Raw genomic sequence first — 14,873 nt, 5'->3', positions numbered from 1 at the left:
AGATAGATAGATAGATAGATAGATAGATAGATGATAGATAGATAGATAGATAGATAGATAGATAGATAGATAGATAGATAGATAGATAGATGCAAATGTTAGGTTTGAGAGCAAGTTTAAGCACAGTCTGACCTGTTAACTCTGGCAATAATTCAGTGTATTCTGAAGAGAAAGAAGACTTACATACAAGGTGACTGCTTCTTGCCTAACATCTACTTTGTTTTAGGAATGCTACTTAGAAAGCAGAAATTCAGAATGACTGAAGAAAGTCCTAGCAGAATGTTGTTGTCTTCATAGAGCCTTGCCCTTGGGACTTGGGCAATCTCTATGCAGAATCAACACATAAATAGCTTTCAGGGGTGTTTTGTCTCTCTTGATTTCAACAGTTCGAGTAATGAGACTTGTGCCACGTCCCTCCAGAGATGAGTCCCTAAGCCAGCGTCTCACACTGTCAGGAAGCTTTTCATGACGTTCAGTTTGAATGATCCCCTTTTCACTCTCTTCTAGTGTTCTTGCTCCTTCTCTCTCTGAGGAAATCACTAAATGATTTCTTATTCTCAGTAGGGAGCATGCCTTTCAAATGTTGAAAGGTTTATCATTTCCTTCTTTCGGTCTCACTCTTCTAAGAGTTATCAGTCTGGATATAATGTACTTTTTTTTTAATCAGTCAATTGTTCTATGACCTTAATCACTTTTAAGCTTTTCTCTGACTTCCTTTAATGTATTGGTGGTATCATAACACAGATTCTGGATATAACTGAGGTCACAATAGAGAAAAAGAGATGGGATTCATTTAAATTGAATAAGCACTTATTAAACATTTACTGCATTCAAGGAATTGTGCTATGTTCTAAGAGCCACAAAACAAAGCAAACCAAAAAAAAAAACTATGACATTCTTTTTGACTTCCAGGAATTTTGCTCTGCTAGGAGGGGTAATGCCAAACCAAAGTCAGGAGAAAGCAGGGGCTCCTGGGCTTATCAACACAATAGGAGAAAGCACCACGTTTGTGCTTTGACTGAAGGAAGGAAGGTGGAAGCACAGACTAGATGGTGATTGGAATTTGAAAGGAAGGGGTCCATTTGTTGAAAAACACAGAGGTGTGAGATCAAATATTGTGTAGGGGAAATGAGGAGTGGGTTTATTTGCCTGAAACCAAGAGTGCAGTAAGAAGAATAAGATAAAGTGAGATGAGAAATTGTGTGGCTGCCCTATTGTAGCAAGAGAAATGTTGAAAAGTTTCCTTTTATTCTAGAATTAATGGGGAGTCACTGAAAATTTTTAATTGGGGGAGTAACATTGTCAGGCAGGCATGTAATAGTGCCTTTGGATTCAGCAGCTTGGTTTAAATCAAGATTCAGATGTCGTCAGTGTGAGCCAAGGAAAGAATTTAGCTTCCTTCTCTCCTCTGTCCTTTCCCCTTTTCCCCTTGTCTCCATGACCAGTCTATCAGATAACAGTTTTCCCTTTCAGATAATGACTTATTGTGGTTGATATATTGCAGATCAGCCTAAGAAATTAAATGGGAATTTGGGGGGAGGGAGTTCTGCAGAAGCCAGAAGATGACAGAACAAGTTTAACAAACACACAAATGCAGAAACTATATGTATACTATTATATACCAATATATTTTATCTTTTAATATAATGATTCAGACTTCTTCTCTTGTACAAAGGGAGGACCAAAATGTTTACAGGAATTTTCCAGATCTCAGAGGAGCTGTGTACCTGCCCTCCCCAATGTGGAAAGCTAGCTCGCATCTTCTTCCCCTTTTAAGAGATAATTTTCCATAGAGTAAGTGATAAGAATATTTCCCATTGCTTTAGTTTGCATTGAATTCTGAAATTTTATAAAAGTGTACAGAGTATAAGTCAACCCCTATTTTTTTCCATTTTGTTGTAGGTTCTCACAGAATAGGTAACTATGAAATAAAAGGAACTTTTGAATGGAAATAATGAAGTCATGAAAACGGTAGAAAGCAGAAGGACTGAATGTACATTATGTCCTGATCCCTTCTTAAAACTGACTCAAATTGTGACATTTTCTATTCTTGGAAAAAAAATTATGTCACAGAAATGAGGTATCTGAATGCCAATTGTGTCCTTTTTACATTCTCCTGCTGTTCTTGGCTGACCTTTTCAGTATTCCATGCAGGGTTTGGAAATGGCTGACCATTCAACTCCTCTTCCTATTAAGAAGTGTAGTAACCTGTTGCAACGACTAAAATGACTGGCCAATTGGAATAGAAAATGTTGAAAAGGTCACTGTGGTTCAGGACACCATATATTTCACAGTGTTTATTAAGTTTCAAATATATAAACATTAATGTGTGTATATGCATATGTAATATGTCTATATACACATATACCCATGTACATATATAGGCACATATATGCATATACACATATACAACATGCATATGTTTTGTTGTTGTTATCGTTCATTTATTTCAGTCATGTATGACTCTTTGTGACCCTATTTGGGGTTTTCTGGGCAAAGATTCTGAAGTGATTTGCAATTTCCTTCTCCAGCTTATTTTACAAATGAGAGAACTTTAGCCAACAGGGTTAGGTGACCTGCAAGAGTCACATGGCTAGTAAGTGTCTGAGACCAGGCTGGAACACAGTAGAGGGGGAAGTCTTCCTGAGACCAAGCCCAGCACTCTACCGACTGTGTGCCCCTTAGCTGATATATGTGTCTATATGCATATACACACATGGATATGCACATATATGCTATATATCATACATTCATATTACATATATGTGTATATGTATGTATCTTTTATATATACGTACGTCTGAGTGTTTGTATATACTCACATATTACAGCATAAGCCTCATGAGTTAATATAGACTGTACTTGATAGGACAGACTGCCCGGGATAACAGCCACTATGGCGGGATCATCTCAGCCTGATAGGACGGCAGCTGCAATTGCCCAAAGTCAATGTTCTAGGCCAGAACACAAAGTCATGCAAAAGCTGTGCTGTGCCCACAACCGCCAAAGCTCTAGGGATTTAAACTTTTACTCTGTCTCATCAAGTACTAAATGTATTCCCACTCCAGGGGGAGTCAATACGTATGATAGTTGAGTCTTGCTTCTTCACTTGCTTTCTTTTCATTGTGTTTAGTATGTATTTTCACCTTTAAAGTTCATCTCTGGTCCCTATGGCCTCAGAATTTCTTTTTTCCAATTTAATATCTACCTCACTACAGCATTATAAATCATTTATAATTTGTGACTCCAGAAGCACCAAACTCACCAGCAGAATGTAAGCTCTTAGAGGTCAGACCCGGAGTCCTTTGTTTACTTTAGCTATGGCTATTGTTTTCCTTGGCACAGAGCCTGTGTGCTTTTAGTTTTGTTTCTTAGGGGACCTGTGGCTTCAGTGATCCAGGGAACTCCTGCTCAGAGAGCCCCTTCTGCCCCTGCAGATCATCAATTTTTCTGCTCCTTATCTTGTTAGAGAAGAGCCAGTGGCTCCAAAATCATGCCCATGGACAAACAGTAAGCACATGTCAGAGGCAGCATCAAACCCAGGCATCCCGAAAGCCAAGAGTGGCTCTTTCAGATTGGTATAGAGTAAGCTGTCAATATGTTATTTTTTCCATTGGACTAGAAGAAATACTTCATTTACTTCAATGCTTTCTCAACCTCCTCTGAGAAGGTTAGGCTCCTCTCTATAAGGGCGTCCTCAGCCCTGAACACTCATCTTTTTGTGAGTCTACCTGGTTACACTGAATTCTCAGGCAAAAAAAAAAAAGGCAAAGCTAGTTCAAATAAAAGACTTTATATTTGATGTTTCTTCAGCAGTGCTGCAAAAAATATTCATTGGGTGGGTAATCTTCCTAAAATGTTGGCATCAGCATTACTGCTATCAATGGACATATGGTGTTCATCCTTGTCGCCATTGGCAGCAGATTCAAGGTCCATTTAGGCACTTACAGACAAGTTAATGTGCCAAAGACAGGAGCAAGCTGAGTTTCTGCACCCCACTCTGGAACCCAAACTAGATCTGAATCAGTTGTTCAGGGACTGTAAAGCTGAGAGCATTTTTGAGAGTCTTAACACTAGCATGAAAATTTTAAAAGCTAATATTTTGTGACATATGTAAATGTCATACTTGAATGCAACAATCATGCAAAGATGTGTCTATTCTTTTTATATTTAGTACCTGGGAGTACCTAGGGACCAAGCTCCTGCCTGAATGCCCGACAGGAGGAATAATGAATTTAAACAAAGGGTGGCAATTTGATACCAAAACGTATTTTCTCCTGGTATTATGTGGAATCACTTTACCAGTATCTTGGGATTTGTGGGACAAGAGCAATGTATATTGAAGCCAAAATGATAATCCATGCTGTATTGCTAGCACAGTGCCAGGAATGGGCCTGGGGGATGGGCAGCTGCTTGTTTCTCAAAGTTGACTTTCTAAGGAAGACTGCACAATGATATGTATTTTCTTTCCACCCACAGTGCTAAAAGGCTTTCTGATAGTCTCATGGACCTGTGGTATCATTCGTTGAGGTATGCCTTCTAGCAAGGTAAATATCTACCCCTTTATCCCCACCTGTCCCATATAACCATTAAATTCATCAACATAAAGCACTAAGTGAATACTGTGGGTTCTGCCCAGTGTTATGGGTACCTTCCTTACTTTTCCTGATATTACAAACATACTAATGAGACACACTAAAGTCTCACCAGAGCCATGTGACCAGTCCTCATTTACTTTGCTTAAATTTACCTTATATGTCATCCATTAGGGGGATAGAGATAGAGGCTAGACATGGGATTTAATTTCTATCAAAAATTCCAGGATAGGGTAATCTTATCTAACATTTCAGGTTGTTACCTTCTTTATAACTTCCAGTTTCAGAGAGTTGCCTAGGTCTTCAAAGAGCCTCAGTGACTTGCCCAAGGTCACACAGCTAATATGTGTGAGAGGCAGAATTCAAATCCAGTTTTTCTCAGTTCTAAGGTCAGTTCTGTTGTAGTGCAGAAAGTTCTGAACTGGGATCAGAAGCATATATTTTGTACTTGTATGGTCCTGGGAAAGTTAGTTAACCTCCTTTTGACTTAGTTTAATTATCTATAAAATGGGGATAATATCAATTTATTTCCCAGAGTTGTCATGAGGATTAAATGAGAAAATATTCCTATTTATTAATCACTTTGTAAACTGTAAAGTTATACCTAAGTGCTACTATTAAAACTATTTCACCACAGCTGCCTTTCTATCCATGAAATGCATCTCCAAAGTTATTGTTATTGTTCACCAAGCCTAATAGCTAACACTTAGGTAGCAATCTAATGTTAGTAAAGAGATTTACATTTACTGTCTCATCTCATCATCAGAACAGTGCTTATTATTCCCATTTTACAAATGAGAAAACTGTGGGGCTCTGAGAGGTTAAGCAGATTGCCCAAGGTGCCCTGGCTGTCAGAGGTAGGATTCAAACAATATTCTGCATACTTCCCACTATATTCTCCAGCTGAAAAATATATAAAGATAAATTCAGGGATCTCTGCACAAAGACTAACGAGCAACATTAGGCATAGGAAAACATTGAGAATGATTCTATGTCTCGCTCACATTTTATACTTAGCAGAGCTTCACTAATACTGTTATTTTATATTAGTGGCTAGCATTTCTATAGCTCTGCACAAGTCATAGCTCTTTTTACTCTCACAGCAGCCGAGATATAGAGGTGCTATTATTCTGCCACGGTCACAGATGGGGCAAGTGAGATAAGATGGATAAAGTGACTTGTCTAGGGTCACACTATGAGTGTCTGATTCCATAGTAGGACTCAGGTCCTCCAGATTCCAGGTCCTGGACATGACCCACTATACCACCCAAATCCCAACAGGAAAGCTCGTGCAGATACCATTCTTCCCATTTCTCCCTTAAAGAAACCAAGTCTCCAAGATAGGTAGGAAGTGACAGAAATGTTATCAATTCAGTTAATTAACAAATATTTATTAAGCACCTACTATGTTCCAGACACTGTTCCATGATATGCTATGGAGATAAAAAGACAAAATGAAATCATCCTTGCCCTCAAAGTGCTTTTAATCCAGCCAAGGGAGACAACACGTGCATGTATAAGTATATAAAGAAGGTAGGCACAATCAATGACAGATCGGTAGGGAGGGAAGGAAAGGTTTCATACTGATAATAGTTTAGCTCTCGTAACGAAAATCAAGACTTCTCCCTCCAAATACAGAGGCTGATGGTTTTGTCTAGTTCTGCCTCACACAGATCCAATGCACGGCCAAGTCAGTGCCCCCACATGGTGACACTGGCTCTCTTCCACTAAGAAGCACCAACAGTAACAGTAGCTGGCTCTGCCCTAGTCCTTGATCTTCATCTCTGACCTTCCCTTGTGCTTTTGTGGGTGGTTATCGATCATTTGTTTGTTCCCATGGACTGACTTCTACTTCTTTAGGTATCTAACCTTCTTCTTGCCTTCCCTTCTCCAATGCCCTATTCTCATGATGCCTTAGAAGACCTTCACCAATCAATTATCAGCTGTGTTACCTCCCCTAGTTGGTATTTTGAATTGAAAATGAAGCAGAAACCATGGTAGATGAAATTGACAAATTATGCAACTTTGTCCCTCAGGCATCCCGAACTGCTCACTAATAGAAAAATTCAATATTTTGAACACCACCATTTTCCTGATAATTTCTGAAATGCCATGATCTCAGAAAAATCAGTATTCTCAAATCAGAGCTGGAAGGGATTAAAGACCATTAAGTCCAGTGCCTTCATTTTACAGATATGGAAACTGAGGTTACTCAGAATCATAAGCTTAGTAGATTTCTGAAGCAGAATTCACAATTACAAATCTCCCAAAAGGTAACGGACACTTGGTGGGTGCAAATAGACTAGAACACCACCACTAAGATATCAGGCTTCTACATGACCTTTTGACCTCTTGCTTCTCCTCTCTCCAATCTATCTTCTCTCCAAATATCAAGTACTATTTTTAAAACATCGATTTGACCATGTCACTTCCCACCTCAAGATGTATTAGTGGTTGGGGTGGCTAGGTGGCACAGTGAATAGAACACCAGCCCTGGAGTCAGGAGGACCTGAGTTCAAATTCAGCCTCAGCCACTTAACGCCTACTAGCAATGTGCCCTTGGGAAAGTCACTTAACCCCAATTGCCCTTTGTAGCAGCAAGCACCCCAAGCATTTCCTCAGGGTTTGCTGCCCATACAGGTTCTTGGATCTTCTTTGATAAAGGAAAGCAACTCAAAATGGGTTAACAAGCTTACTTTAATCAGTCAGACATATATGGTTTACCTTGTTCAGGGGAAAAAGGTCAGCACCCCGAACTTCAAAATACACAGACAGAATTATCAAGACAGAAACAGATCAAGTAGACAGCTTTCCAAACTGTACAAGCATTACATCCATACCAAATCAACATCTGGCTTTCAACATCTGGGTTTTTCAAAGCCGGGGGGGTGGGGGTGGGCTCTGGACAACGGCTTCCCAGAATCCATATCAAATCACAGAACACTTCTCAAAGTGAGCCCCCAAAACAAAGCTACACATCAGGGCTTATATAGCCTTCTCCTGGCTCAGAGAATGTAACAACCTTGTTGACCCACTGGCCAATCAAGAAGTATCTACTGAAAAACAAGCCTCCCACCCCAGGCTCCAGGTGCACTTTAGCCTAGGGGCACGGAAGATCTTCCAAATTTGCATTCCCATTACACCCTTCCCTCCCCCCTTTAAAATAAAAGTTGTGTTAGTGGTTAGTGACTCTTAAATTCAAAGCAAACTTCTCATCCTGGTATTGAACATCCTTCACACTTAGGCTATAGCCTTATTTGCCTATACTTTCCTTCATGTTATTCTTTAGCCAAACCAAACTAGTGAGAAACCTCTTCTCCAAACTCTATGTTACGTATCTTGTATGTATGCCCAAACGTCGAAAAAGCCAACTCCTACCTACTCATCAGAACTGATGGTTAAATGTTCACCATGAGCATTTACATTGAAAAAACATCGAACACTTGGCAAATCATGTTGTGTTGATCTCTAAAATTAAGGAAGGGATGAGAAAATGGTGATAATGCAGGTTAAAATGAGAAATTTTGCATGTTTATCTTTGTGTTTTGTTTATTTGTTTTTGGAGAGATGGTTGTTAAGACAATTTCCAGCACATGTCTCTTATTTGCTCTTAAACAGTTCACCTGCCTTTGAGCCTACATGCTGAAGTGCACATCCCTCTTATCACTTCACCGCTAGCTTAGAGTACTTAACATTGACTTTCCTCAAAGACCAGTTCAGATGCTAGTCCTACATGAAATAGCATCCCACATGAAGAATTTCCTTATTCCTATTCTCCTCACACACACCCCTTCCTCCATCCCTTTGTCAATATTTATTCCTTTTTAAATATTTGGTGTTAATCACTCTGCTTCAGTTTGGATAATGAAAACTCCTTGAGGCCAGGTACAGTTTCTTTGTTGGATTTGGATAACTAGACCCTCACCTAACACCTTGTACAAAGTGTCTATTTCAAAACTTTTTAATGACTTGTGGAATGGAGTCACAGGAAACCTAGAAAACAGGTGTGAGGCAGGTGCCCCTGGCTTTATCTTGGAAGAGGTTTTGGTTGGGTTTGAGGTATACAGGAAGAGTGTTTATGCCTTCACAAAATTCCTATTATATCAATTTCTTTTCTGCAATGGACTATTTGTTTAGGTAACATTTTCATATAGTTGATATAGTTATTAAACCTAGTATTTGTGTAACCATATTTTGTGTAAGAGTAGAACACCAGGTCCTTGATCAAATCTATAACATCAAATTAAAAGATGATTAGGACCAAGATAAGAATGGGCTTGTGACATTTTTGGTAGAGGGAACTTCCAGGTCAGGAAACTCTATCCACCAATAGAGTTAGGTACCTTCTCTGAAACATAGAACCTTAGATAATTGCCTAGAACAGAGAGGGACTCTGCCTTACCCTGCTTTGCATATCCAAGAGGTAAGGGAGACATTATTGAAACCCATATGTTCTTGTCAAGAACAGATCTCAGCCCACTAATTCATGTTAGCATTGCAAGCTGACTGCTGTGAGAGAATTAGATTTCCTTTATAGCATTGTCTTTTCTTTCTAAATCTCCAAGTACATGTTTATTAGTGGCTATTGTGTTCCATTAATGAAGTTCCAGCCATTTTCTAGCCCCATGGTAGCCGCGTGGCTAAGAGGATCAAAGGGAAGAAGCTGCTTCTCTCAAAGTCCCTCTGTATTGGCAGAGTCATTAGATATATCTCTTTGGTCGTGGCTAACTCTTGATGACCCCATGTGGGGATTTCTTGGCAAAGACCCTGGAGTGGTTTGCCATTTCCTTCTCCAGCTCATTTTACATATCAGGAAACTGGAGCAAACTGGGTTAAGTAACTTGCCCAGGATCACAAAACCAGAAAGGGTCAGAGGTCAGATTTTAATTCAGGGAGAAAAGTCTTGTTTTTTCTAACAGTAGTTTGCATTTATCTAGCACTTTAGAAATAGTAGACCATTGTATCCACACAACAACCTGGAGATAGAGGTGTTACCATTCTCCCCATTTTATAGATGTAGCAAGTGAGATAAGAGATAAAGTGACTTGTCCAGGATCACACAGAGCTGCCCATTATACTCATCTACAGACATAAAAAATGAAATGATTCAATGTGTTTATGGCAGGAGGGTACTATCAATTGGAAAGATTAAAAAAAAAAAAGTTATGTGTTTCCCCACAAGAGAATGCAAGATGCTTGCACACAGGAATGCATCAATTTTGTCTTGTACGTCCAGGCCTGAGCATCCTGTCTGATACAAAGTCAGCACTTTTAAAATGTGCATTGAAGGGATGAGTTAATTAGTAAATTGTTTAAATTACAGAATTTTATTCAGGACCTTCAACTACCCTAAATAACAGGACTCTGTCTATATCAGGAATAGAGTCAAGGAATGTGTCAATATATGCCTTAGATGAGAAGGTACCATTCTTTTCCACCATGGAATCACATCAATTATGAATCCTTCTAAATACCTTTCCCTGAAAATGACTTGATGAATTATTCAGTGTTCATTTAATCAGCCAATTAGGGGATGTATTAATTTTAAATGAAAAAATAGAGCACTCAACATGTAAAAATTGTATATAACTGATAGGTTACAATTAGTAGAAATGACTTATACTATATTGAAAAACCATATAGTGAGTTAGCTCTTATAGGACAATATCTAAGCCTTGTCAAATGATTCATCTTGTATGGATGTGTGAGTACGAGGCATTTTGTCGAGGCTATTCTCTCTTTCCTGACAGCAGGCTACCATTTTGAAAACTGCCACTTCAACATGCTAAATGACACCCCCAGAGACCCCTGAAAGTGGAAATGTGCTTTGGAAAATCTAATTTCTGCTCTGGGAATAGTTTACTCACTGCCAAGACCTGACCTCATGCTCTGTGCTCTCAAATACCAGCCGAGGAAAGGATGTGAAAAGCCACACTCCATTTTTTTACCCTTTGAAACACTGGTTTCCAATTCACTTGTGTACGATTTGAGTGAAGCAGATACCTTATTAAGTCACTGGAATTTCAGTGACATTCCATCTGAATTACTCTTTGGAGGATGTATGACATGACATGACTCAGACTCTTTAAATCAGTTCAGGTATTTCCACTTATGATAAATTAAGTTTCTGCCAAGTTTTTCAGTCCTTTTTACAGCCTGCTCATACTATAAATCTTGCACTTTTTTTCATCCAAATTTTGCATAGTGAATTCATAACAACAGGGAGAAGGGACAGAACATAAAAAGCAATCCATGCACATGCTTATTAAAAATAATAATCAACAGCATATTTTTAAAGGACCTTTCGAAATGGCTTTTGTCTTGACCCAAATGGAGACAAGTGCTGGTCCATTACACTGCTCTAGCTCTCCTGAGGAGAAATGTCATTACTATCAATTCTTTTAATGTGCCTGATAAGGCATTTCAGTTTGGTATTAAACATAGTCATTGTTACAATCTTTGGGGGCCATTTTAGAAAATGTAAATGAAAAGATGCTAGTGAAGGATATAATAAGTAATTCAGGTCAAGGCCATTGTGAAGTTTGGGATGGACCAATGGGACCATTGAAAAGGACAGGATGGTATTTGGATGGTTGGGAAGGTAGATGATAAATTCCCTTTATTGAACCTTGGAAAATAGCCCACATTTTATCTAATTATTGAAAAATCTACCACCTAGTTGCCTCCATCTCCTATTTCAAACCAGTTTGGTGTACACTTTAGCTCTCTGTGCCTATCAAATTTTTAGGCTTCAGCACTCAAATGGACTTTGAAAATCATAAGATATAATTCTATTATTCCAAGGAACAAACTAAGACACAGAGAGGGCCAAGGACTTCCTTAATGTTACTAGTGTAATTTAGTGACAGAGATGATGGTATAGACTGAGTGTCACTGATCCTGATAATTAGAAAAGAATGAAGTAGCAACCTGGTTCAGCCTATGCTGGAAAAGAAAGCTGACAAACAGCTGTGAAACATCTGGTTTGGAATTATTTATCTTCTGAGGAAACTCTATCCCTTTATGCGTGATTCCAATTCTTAAAACACAATCTTTTGTTTTTATCCATTCATTTTTCCTGGTTCAGACTTCTGGACCAGCCTTCCTTCATCACCATGCCCTTGAAGATCTATTCCCCCCCCCCCAAAAAAAAAAGACTAATTTCCCTTTCAAAAACTTCCCCTCTTGAACGTGGTTATCATAGCTTGCTAATTCTTCTGCTCTCCAGGATAGATTCTTCAGCTCACTCAATGGAAGACTGTAGCAGCAAGCACCCCAAGCGTCTTCAGGGTTTGCAGCTACCACAGGTTCTTGGATCTGCTTTGTTAAAGAAAAGCAACTCAAAATGGGTTAACAAGCTTACTTTAATCATTCAGACATATATCGTTTACCTTTTTCAGGAGAAAAGGTCAGCACCCTGAACCTCAAAGTATACAGGCATAATTATCAAGACAGAAACATCAAGTAGACAGATTTCCAAACTGTCCAACCATTACATCCATACCCAGTCAACATCTGGGTTTCCACATTCTGGGTTTTTCAAAGCCGGGGGACTCTCAACAACGGCTTCCCAGAATTCAGATCAAATCACAGAACGCTTCTCAAAGTGAGTCCCAAAAACAAAGCTACACATCAAGGCTTATATAGCCTTCTCCTGGCTCAGAGAATGTAACAACCTTATTGACTCACTGGCCAATCAAGAAGTATCTACTGAAAAACAAGCCTCCCCTACCCCAGGCTTCAGGTGCACATTAGCCTAGGGGCAGGGAAGATCTTTAAAATTTACATTCTTATTACAAAGACTCAATACATAATTTCTGTCTTATGATGACTGATTTACATGCCATAGACTCAAGTCATTGCACCATCCTGGTAATCTTCCTTTGAATGTTCTACAGTTATTTGTTTCTGAAGGGGGTATTATCCTGCATCAGATAAAAATAATATTGGTTTTTGGCATGGAGGACCCAAGCTTGAGTTACCTCTGCCTCCTCCTGCCTCTGTGGCCTTGGACATCCACTTGATTTCTTTGATCCTCAGTTTTTTCACCTGGAAAATGGGAGGGTTGAACTCAATGTCTAATCTCCCTTCTGACTCAAAATGTCTTTGTAAAGGACTCAAGTTCTAATTTTTCTAAATTCAAAGTGATCTAACCTATCCTATACTTCAAAATATTGTTTTAAAGGAGCAGATCGTATTACAATATAGTCAATGCATGTGAAACGAAGTTTGCTCTAGACTTTAGACATATAATAAAAACAGTGGAAAAATAAGGCAAATCTCAATGACTGTGATTATGAACAAAGAATTCTTCAACTTGCACAAGCACTTACCTGATAATTTAGTGCCAAGAATAATACTGGGGATGGAAAGGCAGAAATACAATGCCATCACCTGCATAGAGTCTGAGCTCTCTTGGGGTTCTCTTAGGAGATAGAGTCTTACAACTTCTTCGGAACCATGATGGGATGGCATTAATTCATTACACCTTCAGAGATGACTTTTGGTGTGCTAATTATGACTCAGATGGTTAGAAAACAACACTGAGTAAAACTCCAAGTAGAATTAAAATTCATATGGAAAATTCACATGGCCATTATGTCATCTCTGAATTCAAAGTAATTTACACCTGCTCACTACTGAACATAATTAAACATGGGAGCAAAAGACATTTTGTGGCATCCTCAAAGGAACAAGAATTTATGTCTTAACTGATAGCAAGAAATGAAATTACTACTACTCACTTTAAATTTAGGATTTCCTAAAAGTGGGGGAGGGCGGATAGAGGGAGGGCTAACAATTCAATGGCAGTTTAATTTTTCTTTTACCACGTTCATACTCCTTGGATTGGACTCTACTGCACCAATAGGAAATAAATCCTTATTGGAAAACGTGCAATTCTACAAGAATGTTTCAACTTTTGTTCTCATTCCTCAACAGTACCCTTGGTTTTCTTTTCTCTGATCATGGGGCTAAAGGGAAAGGTAAAGAACTTGCAAAGTCTCCATTTAAAGAGGGCTCTCAAAGCAGCTAGCTCATCATTTCCCAGTAGCTTGCATTCCTTTGGCTTTACTCTATGGTGTTTCTAAGAAAATATGGAAAATTAGCCATTCCACACTAATGCATTATTTAAATGCCCTCTGATAAGAGGGCTGGAAGGTAGAAAAAAGAGCTGCTCCCCAGACATGTATTTAAGGCAAGCTTCCATACTATCTCCCTCTTTAATTCCCACCATCTTGTCTTCCTTTTATTAAATTATACCGCATCCCCCACACCAGTTATGTTCCTCCCAAGCCTCCATATTTCAGCTTCCTTCTGTGTTTTCTTCTCCCATGAGATTATAAGTAGCTTGAAGACTGACAGTGTTTTTTTTTTCTTATTTATACATCCAATGCTTAACCCAGGTACATATCAGGCATCACATCAATATTTATTTACTGATTGATGGCAGTTTGATAAAACTTTCAGGTATACTAGGCTTTCTACATGACTTAACTGAACAGATACCATATATACCAGCCATGAAAAAGTGGTGTTCTTAGCTAAATAGTTTATTCTAATTAAATTCACTGTAAAAACATTATTAATTAGAGAAGGATTCATATACATATGAACGGGGTGGGAATACACTATTTCAACGTCCTCCATAATCCCATTACAACATATAAAGCCATAATGCACCTGAGATGAATAGGAACTTAGAAAGAATCTGTAGTGGTTCTTTACCTTTTTAAATGTAATCTTATTGGGGAGGATAAAGACCTCTTAATGGTATTGCTGGATGAAATGATAAGAACAGTTTTATAGCCTTTTGGACATAGTTCGAGATTGTTCTCTGGAATGGCTGGGCCAGGTCACAACCCCCAAAATCTCACCGATCTGCTTATTTGTCCACATCCCCACTGCATTGGTCATTTGCCTTCCCTGTTGTTTTAATTTGACATCCATTTATTTGTTAGTGATTTGAATAATTTTATATTATTATTTGGTAGCTTTGATATTTTCTTCTAAAAACAACCTGTTCATATACTTTGATCATTTATTAATTGGAGAATCATTCATATTTTATTCTATAAACTGTGCTATTTGCCTATGTATTTGAGAAATATGAAAGAAATTTATCAGAGAAATACAGTAAAATCTTTCCCTACCACAGTTTCCCGCTTTTCTTACAATTTTGGCTACATTGGTTTGGTTGTGGAAAATATTTTTAATTAAATTAATCAAAATTATCCATTTTACTTCTTCTGACCCTCTCTATCACTTACTTGGTCATAA

At 38.5% G+C, this 14,873-nt stretch overlaps 1 long non-coding RNA gene across 1 annotated transcript in view; it reads right to left on the bottom strand.

The window, feature by feature from the left end:
- LOC138165147 (uncharacterized) overlaps nucleotides 1-12,387 on the bottom strand; it is a 233,355-nt gene extending 220,968 nt beyond the window's left edge. The window contains exon 1 of the long non-coding RNA XR_011169277.1: nucleotides 11,987-12,387. This is a non-coding gene — a long non-coding RNA (uncharacterized lncRNA). The remainder of the gene's footprint in view (nucleotides 1-11,986) is intronic.
- Nucleotides 12,388-14,873: the final 2,486 nt, after the last annotated feature.

Source organism: Petaurus breviceps, unplaced genomic scaffold (assembly GCF_028583685.1).
Source record: "Petaurus breviceps papuanus isolate PSGF00001 unplaced genomic scaffold, PetGlider_PUasm1.0 208, whole genome shotgun sequence".
In the NCBI taxonomy this organism is placed as follows: domain Eukaryota; kingdom Metazoa; phylum Chordata; class Mammalia; order Diprotodontia; family Petauridae; genus Petaurus; species Petaurus breviceps.
Note: the sequence above shows the minus strand (reverse complement) of the source record. Positions and strands in the feature narration are given on the sequence as shown.